Below are 15198 nucleotides of genomic sequence, written 5' to 3' on the forward strand. Positions count from 1 at the left end.
TTGAGGATGATTGTTCACAAGGAAGGATTTGTTTCTTTACACAGGATTCTTCACAGAATTAAATAGTAACTTATTTTTAGTGCATTTAAGATAAATATGATTTCTCTCATAAAATTTATTATAGTTTATCAACTAATTAAGGCAGGGAGGAAAGAAAACAAAAGAGATTAGTGAGGGGGGAAATCAGTGGAAAAACTTCCAAATTGAATGTGAGGATCTACAGATTTTGAATATTACCATGTTAAAATTTTTGGTGTCTAAAGACTATAGCTTTTTTCTATCATGTAGTGTAAAAATTACACTCTTGAATCCTCTTGAATTCTTAGCCAAAACAGGTGATGTTAGTGGTTTGGAGAATGGGTTGATGAGGATGCAATTTTAGACTCTAGGGCACAGCTAAAATCAAATATGGCAAGCCCTGGAAAACACAGCTTCTTTTACTTTTAAGTTTCTTCAATTTGTCATTACAGAGGCTGTCTGGATTGGCTTTCTTGATCACTTAAATTATTCCAAGAGCTTTCTTGTTAGTATGCAGTGCTCAGATATGATGAGAGTCCCTTTTACATTCACTTGTGATGGGCATTTCAGTTCTGTTTTTGGGTGGGTGGTGCCTCTGAACTCTATGCTTTACATTGCTCACAGACTATACTTTCAGGAATATCTCTGAGAACCCCCATGTAAATTGAGTCATAGTAAAATGATCTTTTAAAGTAAAAGTATAGATTAAACATAATTTAGCTTATCTGCTAAGGACATTATCACTTCTTAATCATTGCAAGAGCCACATTTTGCATAGTGAGTTAATTTGGACTAACTGAAAGGTCCAGTGTTTCAAGGCTGTTTACTAAGAGAAATTACTCTCTTAAGTAAAAGGTGTTAATAAAGAAAATGTCCATAACCACTGGCATAAGGGAAATATAGTTGAAGTTTACTTTAGAAATTTCATTGATGGTGAATTTTCTTATTTACAATATCTACTAGATAGAACTTTTTTACTCCATATATGTTCTATATATCAGCATTTTGGGCCTCACCTGGGAATTTGTTAAAAATGTAGACTCTCAAGACTCTGCCCAGGCCAACTGCATTAGAATCTGCACTTCAGCAAGACCTTGAAGGGTACATTTCAACATTTGAGACACATAAAAGCAAGGTGTAGTGTGGTAGTCTTTGAAACCCAGACCTCTCACCTCACTCAGGAGGCTCGTGTATTCCAATGGTATCAGTGCTGTCAAAAATGCATCTCTCAGCACATTTTTGCATTTAATCAAAGGGATATAAGACCTCTTATTTAGGGGCTATAAGGTTCAGTAAAATGTATTTTATTTTCATATACCTCTAATGTGTTCGGGCTGGGATGTATCCCAGTGGTAGAGCAATTGTTGAGAATGTGCAAGTTCCTGGGTTTGATCACCTCCACTGCAAAAAAATAAAAAAATTCTAATGTGAAGGGTTTAGAATAATCAATTTGCATTCCGCTTGCAAACAAATGATACCAGCATTTAAACCTGCTGTACAAAGGTTAACTGGAGATTTTGGAGAAAATGGTTTTTCTTTATTTTCCTTTATTTGAAATACCTGAATACCTAAAGTATGCTAGAGCAATGTAGCTCTCTTAGGGGTGATTTCCCCTGTAGGTTGTATTCTTGTATTTCCCTTTCTCTTCAATAAACATATTTTAGTTATCTGCTGTGTACAAATGCTAAATCTCTACTTTAGAGTAATTCACAATTGCTGTGCAGGAAGGTTAAACACACCATTACAATGTCATGTTATAAATGCTATAAAATTTTGGCAACATATGATGGAAAATAAAAGAAGAGGCTAATTCAGTCTTAGAAACCAGAGGCTGACTCAAAAGACTTGACTGCTTTTGGCATCTTTTATATGACTTATGATACAACTATGCACAAATTTTGGCTTGTACTTTCAGAGAAGGTGGTTGAACGAATCTTTAAGTAGAGCCAAGCCTAATATTGGCAGATTCAATTAGACTTAAGTCTGTCCAAACTGAAACTTGATGGATAGGATTACACTAAAATGACCTCTGCTACCATGATAAAAGTAAATAGTCTCCTGAATGAATCTGAATAACTAGCATTAAAATAATCATCCAGAACCCTGAACAGTTATAAAATTTGCTGCAGTGGAGAGAGGGGGTATTAGTTGGATAATCATGATAACAGCTGACAAGTGCAGTTCACAAAGTGCTTTCATACTCATTATCTCATTTAATTTTTACAACATCCCCATGAGGTAGACAGTATTTGCATTTCCTATTTGAAAAAATGGTTAAAGAAGGCAGAAGAGCCTGGATAAGAAATTAGGACTTTAAAACTCCAAGACTAATATCCTTTCTATTTCAATGAGTACTTTTAAACCTCCATGGAAGTTTCCTTTCATTCCAGAAATTATGAAGAAACTTTATCCCTTGCCTGAGGGTACTTCATTGGCAAGGATTTCTGAAAGGATTTCTTGGACGTGAAAAGTGGGTTTTTTCCTCTAAAACAAAATTTTCCCTGCCAAGCCAAATTCTCCTTCCGTATTCTTTGTCTCAGGGTAATAAGTACAATATGATGATTAAAAATGGGACATAAAGGCAGAGTGAATTTGAAAATTTCTCCAAGGTTTGAGCATAAGTGAATGGTGGGCCATGAAGAAAGACAAAGAATGCACATACGGTTGGATTTTGGAGCTAGGCAGTTTTAAGGATAGGCCTAGGGCTGAATAGCTAGAATGACGAGCAGATCAAGTGTCAGTGGCTTAGGGGAACTTGGGCCAGTACAGGTAGTATCATTAATCAGTAAAAAGTTGGGCATACCAGGAAGCAGCTTTCCTGGAACTGAGCTCCTTGGGTTATGGTTGGACATTGTACACATCAGTTGGAGGAAGACATGGTCAATTATGGAACATAAGCATAGTAGGAGGAATTGGTAGCTCAGGGAGTTTGGCAACCTTTCAGCTAACATGCTAGTCAGTGTAAAGGGACTGAAAGGAAGATTAGAAAAAAACAAGGTAGAGTAGGGGCTTAGTGACAGAGCACTAGTATATGCAAAGCCCTGGGTTCAATCCTCAACACAGCAAAAATTAAAGAATGGGGAGATAAGACAGAGGGCAAGTCAAGTGACCTGGGAAAACAAGGCAAGTCCTGGAACAAAACATCAGTCCACTGGACTGTAGGAAGCTTATTTTTTCAGTCAAGATTCAGTGAAAAGTATGTGATCTAAATGGAGATAGGATATATGATAAAAGGACTGTTTTTAATGTTAGGTAAGTATTTTTGAAACAGCACTGGCATTATTTACAACTGGCTGAAGAATCAGGAAGTCTGAGTTTATAGGTTTGTGCAAGGATGGGACAAGTGTAATTTGTTCTAATATGAATGGATTGTCACACATGTTTAAAACAAATTTAATTTACATATTATATTGAATCATTAGAAGTATAGTCCACTGGAAAAGATCATGTTCATTATATTTAATATAAAAATTGCATGATGATATTTAATCTAGAAAGAATAATACCCCCCAAGCAAGATTTCCATGTCTTAATCTCCAGAGTTTGTGAACATGTTACCTTAAATGGCAAAAGGGACCTTGCAGATGTGACTAAGGTTAAGGACATCATGATAGGAAGATTATCCTTGATTATCAAGGAGTTCCAATCTAATTATATGAGTCCTTAAAAATCAGAGATCTTTTCTTGGCTATAGTCAGAGAGAAAGATGGCAGCAGAACAATTCAATGGCACATTGTTACATTTGAAATATAGGGAGCTGCTCTGTTAAAGGAACTAGAATCTGCCAAGAACCATAAAATGATCAAGGAAATACATCTTCCACTAGATCTTCCAGAAGGAATACAGCCCTCATAACACCTTAATTTAAGTCTGGTAAGGCTCAGGTAAGATTTCTCATGTATGGAACAGATAAGTGATATATTTGTGTTGATTCAAGCTACTATGTTTGTGGTAATTTGTTATGGCATAAATATAAATTTATATAGTCTTGCTGTATGATTTTGAGGTTTGTAGATTGTAAGCCCCTCTATCAAAGTGGTTTCCATCTGTTTTGTTCTCTGATATATTTATCAAATACTCATAACAGTGACTTGAAAAAATAGGCACTCACTAAGTATTAGAGTATATGTATTGGTCATTCCATCAACAAATATTTATTGAGTGCCTGTGCATGCATGGTTTTGTGCTAGGTGCTACGTGGGGATATGAATGTTTAAAAGATATTTTTTTCATAAAAATCTCAATCAAGAAACTTGGATCACTCTTGGTTAAGAATAAGGGCTGAGTGGATGATGACACATAATGGGGGAGAGGGGGCAAGAATGGAGGAAGGAGGGACTGTATAGAGGGAAAAGAGGGGTCGGAGGGGTGGGGGGGAGGAAAAAATAACAGAATGAATCAAACACCATTACCCTAGGTAAATGATTATACAAATGGTATGCCTTTACTCCATGTACAAACAGAGAAACAACATGTATCCCATTTGTTTACAATAAAAATAAATTTAAAAAAGAATAATGGCTAAGAAAACTATAGTGTATATGTCAAATCTGGCACACTAAATTTTTATAAATAAAGTTTTATTGACACACAGCCATGCTGAACAATTTATATATTGCCTTTAACCTCTTTGGTGCTACAATGGCAGAACTGAGTAGTTATGAAGTTTTAACTGAGACTGTATGATCTACAAAGGCAAAAATGTTTAATCTTATCCCTTACAGAAAAGAAACAATCAATCCTGAGTTAGAACCATGTCTTTCTTCAGGCCAAAATGTATGGAAAAAGAATCACATAAAAATGTTCAATTAAAATCACAAAGTAGAAAAACAGTGCTGAGAATAGAACTCAGTGCCTCACACATGCTAGGCAAGCACTCATCTTTGCTTCAATCTATGTATATACCATTTCCTATAATGCTGCTGCTGGAAGTCCTAACCCAAGCTACCAAAATTCATTCCTGTGTGAGTAGAAGTGTTTTATTTTCCATTTTTAAAGTTATATTTCCATTTTTTTCCTTTAGGTGTATATTAGTGATTTCCATAAATTATCCATGTATTATCACTTGCAAATGTAAGGGTACATGCCCAAGGATTAATTACTGAATCTAGGTCAAATGTATTTCCCTCTTTAAAATCTTATTATTTTAGCTGAAATTGGTTGATATGTATCTAGCACAAGTATTTTCAAACTGCCTACAGCCTAGAATCACCCAAAGAATATTTAAAAACTACAAGCAAAAGATCCTGAGGCAGGGGACATCTCCTCAGAATTTTAATTTAATTGATGTGGGATAGAGCCTCAGAATTTATTTTGGAAACTTCCCCAGATGATTGTAATGTGGAATAAGAATTGAGATGCACAGATCTAAAACTAGTATTGGTAGAGCAGTGATTCTCAAAATGAGGCCCTTAGACCAGCAGCATCAGCATTACTCCTGCATTTGTTAGAACTGAATGTCCAGGCTCTACCCCAGATCAACTGAATCCCAAACTCTATGGGTGGGGATCAGCAATCTAGGTTTTGACAAACTCTACAGGTGATTCTGATATTGTAGATCCACTGGTTTAGGCTAACAGGTCTTTCTTGAATAGTACTTTATTGTTCAAGGTCTATTTATTGATAGAACATGTAGTATGAAAAAATGTATAAGGAATGTAATATCAGGGAGATGTAATTTGGGGGAAATGACTGGTTTTACATTCATGCATGTGTAATAACCTCTCTCTGGAATGCCTCTAGTGCTTTAAATGATATGTCTTTTAGGTAATGACCACTTTCCACATCACAATAGTTGCTTTCCTGTTTTTCTCTCTAGGCTAAGTATTCTGAGAAGGATCCAGAGTCAAGCAAGAGTATAAAGAATGGGAATTATGGACTTATCCACAGATAGAGGGTGGCAGATTAAATGACATTGATCAGAGAACACCTCAAAACAGTTGCGCTCTCAGCCTCTCTCTGTCATGAAGTTTAGATTTCCATTTATGCTTCCTCTGTCATTCTTATTTTCCCTCATATCTGTAATCATAGTGGAGAAAGATAAGGTAGTATTCTACTCATTTCATGGTTAGTTCCAAGTAATAAGAAATGGGTTGGTCAAATCACAAGGCATGGCCAACTCTGTTTACCTTCAAAGGGTAAGCAAGTGCTCTACCTGCAGGCACTCACTCACTATGGGGTCATATGAGTAGATGCATAAAAATACAAGTGTATTATCTGCTGTACACATTGTGCTTATAGTTAATAAAGTATTATGTACTTAAAAATTTTTTTAGCAGGGTAAATCTCCTATTGCATTTGTAACACACATACACATAAAACCAGAAAGGGACATACAGGAGAAAACTTTTGGAGGTGATAGATAGTGTTCATTGCCTGGATTGGGTGATGGCAACATGAATGTATGCATAAGTACAAACATAACAAATTTTGTATATTTGCGTGCTATTTTTTTTTTTGCGGTACTGGGGATTGAACTCAGGGCCTTGTGCTTGAGAGGCAAGCACTCTACCAGCTGAGCTATCTCCTCAGCCCCATGTGCAATTTTTAGTACGACAATTATATCTGGAAAATTATATGTTAACAATTATAACTGGAAAAATATATTTTAGAACAGTGTCATTCACCAAGATTATCTTAGGATATAAATAGAGGCAAGTAAGACCCTTAAAGCACAAATCTCCTTTTTAGTGGTAATTTTAGAATTCAGCCACACAAAGCTTCTTCAGTTGTACACATAAAAATACAATATTTTAATGTTACCTCAAAGCTTTAATATAGGAATGTAAACCTTTGGTTTTCACTCTGGAGAAGGAATCAGTAATAACTTTAAAATACCCTTGAGTTTCCTTCTGCTCATTTATCTCCCAGATCTATACTTCATGTTTTCTTTCACTGATATCCTTTTGCTTCTAATAATTGACTTCTGAGATTAATAAATTCTTGAAAGCATAAGAAAAAATGAAAATTTGTCTCCTTGGGAACAGGGGTAAATATTTTTAAGAGAGCAAAATGAAAAGATGCAGTTATTGTTTTTGAAGCCAGTAGCAGATTGTGCTAGCAATAAAGGAGAGTTTGTGAGATGCTTTATGGAATTGAAAGTTCTGCCATTTCTTTCTTTGTAACACTTTGCCTGTCCTTTCAACACCACTGGTATATTTTATAAACATGAAAAACAAAACAAAACAAAAAATGAAGCCCTTAATTGATGTTAAAACAAGCTGTATGGGAAGTACAAAAGTGATGATGTATACACTGAGCATCCATTACTCTGTAAGAATATTAGAAGAGAACAAACACTTTGAGATGGCACCAATTTTGAACATTTTTCCTTGGGGAATGTACTCAGGAACATTGCTTGAGTTTGCATGAGTGAACTAAATTTCTTAAAAAGGGTAATGGGCATGGTGGTGCATGCCTATACTCTCAGGCAACTCAGGAGGCTGAGACAGGAAGACTGAAACTTAAAAACCAGCCAAAAATTAAAAAAAAAGGCTGAGGATGTAGCTCTGTGATAATGGGTTCAATCCCCAGTACTAAGAAAAAAAGTAATGGGAATCTAGAATGTATTTCTCTACTGTGTATCAAAACAACAGTCTGGTTCAACATCATTTGAACCTGCTTCTAGTTGCCTTCCAGTAACCCAAAAATGGAAGTGTTAAAGACTACATTACTCATATTCTCTTGCAGCTGGTGTTCTTCATGTGATCTAGCTTCTACCAAGAGGGAAAATGTACACTAGACATTGGGAAGGCAGAAAGAAGAAAGCATCATATGGCATGACTATGCAACTCTTTTGATAGGCAAGGTGGTGGAAGCATTTGGTTCTTCTGTGGTCTGTAAGGAGAGGTTTCATTGTCTTGTCCCAGCTTCATGGGCCTCCAGGGGAGAGCAGTGGCAAAGACAGCTTCTGGAGATTCCATGAAATACTACTGTGTTGTGATTGGAATTTCATATAGTTTTGTGACTGCTGGCTGTATATCATCCAAGATTATTTTCTTAGCCCTTCTCAAACCTGTGGCCTCTATACTTTAGATGGAAAATTTAGAACTCAGGAAAACTTTGAGATACTAAGAAATAAAGGAATATCAGGACTATGAGTGCACTTTGAAAAAGAATAAAGCACCATTCTCTGTGTTCTTCTCTACATTATACTAAATTCTTGGGCACCCTTGCCCTTCTACATTCTCTCCTTATGTATCACCAGTGCTTGTATCTTGGATCTCCATCATTTATGGAGTCTCTTAAGCTGAGGTGGCATGCAGGCTTTACCTCTTACTAGCTGTGTTACCTTGGGCTAATCACCATTCCTCCTGGAACCCACATTGTAAAATTATACTTTCCCTATTCATATAAATTCATATTATTTTTTATTGAATGAATCAGTTAAATAGGTATTTTCATTTATTTAGTTTGTTCTACTTTGCCATCAAATGAAGTTAACTTAATCACTTCATACATGGGCATGGCATGCATGTGTGCACACACACACACACACACACACCCCTATGACTTGGTTTTCTCTATTGATGTTGGCATGAATCATGTTTAGAACCTGTAGCTCAAAAGCACTTGCAATTTGTGTTGACCTCAGTTCCCTCATGGTCAGCATCACTGGGTTTCAGGAAGGGCCATGTCAACTAGAGCATTGATGTTTGCCACATAGGCTGCTGAAAAGGGACCTATGAAGGAAGGCTGATAAGACAAGTGGAGAGCTAAGAAACCTGACAGAACCTGAGTGTGTGTGTGTGTGTGTGTGTGTGTGTGTGTGTGTGTGCACGTGCATTCATGCATATGTGTGGGAAATAATTCAGTCTGTATTGTTTTGATTGTAAATCATAGACGCTTAAATAAATTGATTCCCACTATTTTAACTGATTCCCTGTATATGAATTGTACATGAATATGAATGGGGATGGTGTAATTTTATAATATCAAATTAGAGCAAGTTTTTAAAATAAAAAGATCAGTATTCTAAAAATGCTTGCAAAGAGGGAAAGAAAGGTTTTATATCCACTTTCAGTGATTTAGAATTTGTTAATTAATTAAATTTAACAATTTCATAATGTGTATATACTTTAGACATCATGTTGCACAGGATGGAAACATACAGTGTAGTCTGTCAGTTAAAAATACATTTTAAAAACTAGCTGCAATATAACTGAGGAGGGACAGGGATGTATGATATGTTGCTGAAGAGGCAGCTATTTATAAAATATATGATGCCTAAAAACGATCTTTTATTAGTCTAGATTTTTAAGGGCATTTTCAAAAGAAAGATGTATTGTAGAAGAGGCCATAACCAGAATTACTAAATACCTATGTTAGGTTTTACACTTATTTATAAGAGAATGGTGCTAAAAGCATAGAGAGTGGAATAGAAATTATTAAGAAGAAATTAAACACCAAGATGTATGAGGAATGAGGCATGCCTACCTGCTTTAAATGAATCTGTCTTTAGAACTAGATTATCTACAAGGATACAGGAAAAGATGTTTGCATATGATAATATAAACACACTTTTGAGAATTTTGGAAAACATGTTTAATTAGTCTCCAGTCACAGAATACATATGCTATCATTGATTCTTATATTAATTCTTGCTTCCTGTAATTATGATTGAATGCTTAGAAAACAATGATTAATAGGAGATAAAGCACACATTTACTTAGAAAAAGTCAAGCAAACTAATTTTGTTTTATTTAACATTGAGTTGTAGATGAAAAGAGAAGATTCCATAGGCCTAATGTGTCTTATTTAATTAATGTATTTCACAAAATATTTTATGGAATCTTTGTAGGGAAAAATGAAGAAATGTGAACTGGATGATATTCAGTTAAGTGAATTTATAGTTTCTCAAACAATTTAAGCTCTTCTCCCCACCCTATATATACTCCTTCCTTCAAAACAAATAAAATGCAGAATATCTCTGCCCTTGGTCTTGTCCTACTCAAAATTTTAATGATATGTATAATGACATAGAAGGCATACTTATCAAATTTGCAGATGACATAAAGCTTGGAGCAATAGCTAATATACTGAGTAACTGAATTGTAATTCAAAACAACCTTGACAGGCTAGAACTCTGGCCAAAGCTAACAAGATGAAATTTAATAGTTATAAATGTTAAATCTTGTATTTAGGTTCAAAAAAATCAACTGTACAAATTCTGAGTGAAAGAAAATTTGGCTTAGAAGCCATTTCTATGAAAAAAATGCCAACTTTTTATCTGTGACTATACACTCAATATAAGCCTCCAACTTCCATTGGTAGGCTATTCATTGAGAAAATATTTGTTATATTCCTCTTATGTGCCAACTATATTATCTTATTTAGCTCTTTTGACTACTCTCCAAAACAATTAATATTTATCTGTACATATGAGAAAGTCAATGAAATTCCTTCTCTGAATGTTATTAGTCATATTAAATATAAGCTGTATTTCATATTTAGGTCTCATCTTTCCAAATTCAGCATTCCAGTATATCTTTGTTATTTAAACTATGACCATACACCAGATTTTCAGAGGTGTAGAATCTCAGGCTTCATACCATTTCTATAGAATTGACAAAATTTGCTTTTACCTCATTGCCAGTGATTTTAAAGCAGAATTGAAATATAACTGAGAAGAGATAGGAATTCTAAAGGACGTATCTGTATGGTATCATTTGAGAAAGACTGCACTGTATTACACCTACCTCAGGTTAACAAAGCCAATGTTGTAATAATATTTTGGGAAGCTAGCTGGTTGACCAGTGTCTGAGCAGGTCTCATAGCATGGCATTATTTTGGTCATGTCTGTCAGTAACCATATATGCATTGGTTAGTTCATACTGGAAAACTCTTAAATAGTTTTGTATGCTAGATTTTAATATTAAATATGAATAAACTGACAGGTCTGAGAGACATGATGGAGCATTAAGTAAGAGATGTCAAAAACAGGTCCAACAGAATGAATTGAAGAAATTATGAATGTATGGTTTTGAGAGGTATCACAAATAAGGCAGGGTAATTTTCCTCAAGTATTTGGAGGGATGCTACTAGAAAAAAGGGTTGTTAAAATTTAATTGATTAATGATTTTAATTCATTTTTTGCTTTATTATGTATTTATTGAGTACCTCTGTGTACCTATTATTGAAGTGTACTTACCTTTAAACTATTAAGCAGAATGAGACCAAAGGCAAATATATTATACCTTTTATTTGGGAGGAAGGGAAATATTACATAGGGTGTTGGAGAAGGAACTAAGCATTAAGATTAATGTTGAGAACAAAAACATGGCTATTTTCTTTGTTTTTAATTTTATTTTTAATTTTATTGTAAACAAATGGGATACATGTTGCTTCTCTGTTTGTACATGGCGTAAAGGCATACCATTTGTGTAATCATAAATTTACATAGAGTAATGTTGTTTGATTCATTCTGTTATTTTTTCCCTTCCCCCCACACCTCCCACCCCTCTTTTCCCTCTATACAGTGCTTCCTTCCTCCATACTTGCCCCCCTCCCTAACCCTAACTCTAACCCTAACACTAACCCTTCCCTCCCCCCATTATGTGTCATCATCCACTTATTAGTGATATCATTCGTCCTTTGGCTTTTTGAGATTGGCTTCTCTCACTTAGCATAATATTCTCCAATTTCATCCATTTGCCTGCAAATGCCATAATTTTATTATTCTTTATGGCTGAGTAATATTCCATTGTATATATATACCACAGTTTCTTTATCCAATCATCAATTGAAGGGCATCTAGGTTGGTTCCACAGTCTGGCTATTGTGAATTGAGCAGCTATGAACATTGATGTGGCTGTATCTCTGTAGTATACTGATTTTAAGTCCTTTGGGTATAGGCCAAGGAGTGGGATAGCTGGGTCAAATGGAGGGTCCATTCCAAGTTTTCTAAGGAATCTCCACACTGCTTTCCAGAGTGGGTGCACTAATTTGCAGCCCCACCAGCAATGTATGAGTGTACCTTTCTCCCCACATCCTCGCCAACACCTGTTGTTGCTCGTATTCTTGATATTCGCCATTCTAATTGGGGTGAGATGGAATCTTAGGGTGGTTTTGATTTGCATTTCTCTTATAGCTAAAGCAATCCTTAGCAGGAAGAGTGAAACAGGGGGTATTGCAATACCAGATCTTCAACTCTACTACAAAGCAATAGTAACAAAAATGGCATGGTATTGGTACCAAAATAGAAAGGTAGATCAATGGTACAGAATAGAGGACACGGACACAAACCCAAATAAATACAATTTTCTCATACTAGACAAAGGGGCCAAAAATATGCAATGGAGAAAAGATAGCCTCTTCAACAAATGGTGCTGGGAGAATTGGAAATCCATATGCAACAGAATGAAACTAAACCCATATCTCTCACCATGCACGAAACTAAACTCAAAATGGATTAAGGACCTCGGAATCAGACCAGAGACCCTGCAGATTATAGAAGAAAAAGTAGGTCCAAATCTTCACCTTGTTGGTCTAGGATCAGACTTCCTTAACAGGACTCCCATAGCACAAGAAATAAAAGCTAGAATCAACCACTGGGATAGATTCAAACTAAAAAGCTTTCTCTCAGCAAAGGAAACTATCAGCAATGCGAAGAAAGAGCCTACAGAGTGGGAGAATATCTTTGCCAATCATACTTCAGATAGAGCACTAATCTCCAGAATCTATAAAGAACTCAAAAAACTCTACACCAAGAATGCAAATAATCCAATCGACAAATGGGCTAAGGAAATGAATAGACACTTCACAGAAGAAGATCTACAAGCAATCAACAAGCATGGCTATTTTCAAGGAGATACCAGTGTGGTGGTTATATGGTACACAATACATTATATGTATAGGTAATATACATAACAATAAGCACATGTTAATATTATTTCAGAATATTGATGGTAGATGCTCTCCAGATGATAAAGAGAGATGGGGAGAAACATAGTTTAATTCTGGGAGTCAGGTGGTCAGAGATGTATTCTTGGAGGAGATAAAATTGGAGCTAAATCCTGAGTGACAAGATGGAACCAACCATGTAAAGAGCAGAGGAAGAGCATTCCAGGTAGAAGGAAGACTAAATAGAAAGGTTCCATGAAAGGAGTAAGCCTGGCATGGTCTAGGATAGTCCCAAATGGAGCAATATAAAGATGAAATGGTCAAATTTACAGACCATGCTTTCATTTATGGACTTTAAAAATCCTTCTGTCAATGACAACATCCAGCAGGGAAATGAGTAGTGAGTGAGTCTCCTGTCATATAATGTGTTCCAGGGAAAGATAGATGATTTATCCTGAAAGATTCAGAGTGGAATTCAAATGTAAGAGACTAGAGGGAGTATTCTTCAAGTCTTGCCCATGTCTTGAGGAAACCAAGGCTGAAAACCAAGACCATGGTTGATTGTTGTTTTATAGGTTTCCATGGAAATACTTTTTTTTCTTATCATTATGGCTCATCCTATAAAAGAAAATAAAATTACTATTGAAATATCTATATTATTAATTTCTCTAGGTCTGTCTTCCTTTCCCTCTCTTATTCCCTCCCTCCCCTTACTCTCTTTCATAATTGCATGTATAAATCAATCCCCAGGGGAAATGTGGCTATAATTAGAACAGCATTTTCATTTAATTATAAATAAAATAACCCTCCATCCATAGTTATCTGCAGATTGACTGTATGTGATGATGGGTGTATTTTTCCTCTGTGCCACTCTCAGCTATGGTGGGAGGGTGAAACAGTAACTGATCAGTTACCATGGTTTCCAATGGAGGCAATGTAGCATGTAATTATTGCATACAGCTATCATTACTAAATTCTGTATGGCATTTGATGTAATTCAATAAATAATTTGAGTCATAACTCCAGAAAGAAGGAACAAATGCTTACAGGGTAACATTTTAGGAAAATTACTTAATATTTTTCAGACAGCTTGATGATGAAGGGTACTGATGAATAAAATTTGGTAGTTGGTTCTAATTGCTTTTCTTGTATCACAAGAGAAATTGGTAAAAAGAGGTTTCAGGTCTAACTTGATAGGTAAAGTAGTGTTGATCCAGGTACTAAATGAAGCAAAACCCTTCATTTAGTTTTTAGCATGGTATTTAGTGAATCTTATTTCTTTGGGTTTGTACATCTTTAACAATGAAATAAAAATTCATGCTTTGTGAAACATATAATAGAGAAGAGAGAGAGAGACTTTTAAACCAATCTACCATCTCCTCCCTCCCTGCAGATTCCAGAGCAAGTTTCCCTAATTTGTCACTGAGAGCTAACTAATTAAAGAGTTGTCACTTTCCTGGCCTTTTCACAGTGCTGTGCACACTACAGGATATAAATGTGGGTGTGAGGGTAATCCTTCATTATATATTCAAGGGAACTGCCAAGTGTTTCCATTTGTATTGTTATCATTTGAAGATAAATAATTTCAATTTATTCTAATAAAAGGCAGCCAGTCATGTATCTACTTTAAGCTTCTTCATGCCATTGATAACCCCCCCCTTCTTAATAGATTTCCCTAGTCACTTGCTTTCTATATTATTGTCTGAGAAACCAAAGTCTTAACTAAGTCACAAATTGGCATCAGAAATTTCTCTGGAAATAGAGAAAGACTGATGCAAAACTGTTCTTAATCTTTTCATGAACTGTACCATTCTGGTAAATTTTGAGTTCTTCAATAATAACCATCTGGAATACTTATGGGAATCTACTCATATCTCTATCTCATATATTTTCCTTTCATTCACAAATATATGCACGATATATTCTCTTTGTCATTCAGATGACGTGGGATAGGAATAGAGAAGTATGAGAAGGGATAGCATACATAGGTCCTTATCTTAAGAAATGTATGGTTGACCTGAAGGAAAGAAGTAGCACACATGGTAGGAAGAACACACACATTATAGTATATCTGAGCTGGGTTTTTCACCACCTTCTCCCATTTTGTCTATGGTCCATTTTAGTTCTACTATGTGGGATCACTAGTCTCAGAGCTCCATATGAATTTGGCTGAAGCTGTTATCATATCTGCATTTTAGCTCAACATCTTCCTTTGTCCATTGTTCCTTCCTTCTCTCCATTCCACAAGCATTGGTTCTAAATGCATTTGTGAATAAATGTACTGCATACAAATTCAACTTAGAGGGTAATTCCTGGGAACCCAACTTGCAACAAGATATT

The 15198-nt window shown here is 35.5% G+C and overlaps 1 protein-coding gene across 1 annotated transcript in view; it reads left to right on the forward strand.

Annotated features, from left to right (window-relative positions):
* The window catches only part of LOC306651154 (uncharacterized protein), a gene marked incomplete at its 5' end in the record, with an annotated part of 1066319 nt that overhangs the window by 325438 nt on the left and 725683 nt on the right, over nucleotides 1-15198 (forward strand). The gene's annotated exons all lie outside the window — the stretch shown is intronic.

Source organism: Sciurus vulgaris, assembly GCF_902686455.1.
Source record: "Sciurus vulgaris genome assembly, chromosome: X".
In the NCBI taxonomy this organism is placed as follows: Eukaryota; Metazoa; Chordata; class Mammalia; order Rodentia; family Sciuridae; genus Sciurus; species Sciurus vulgaris.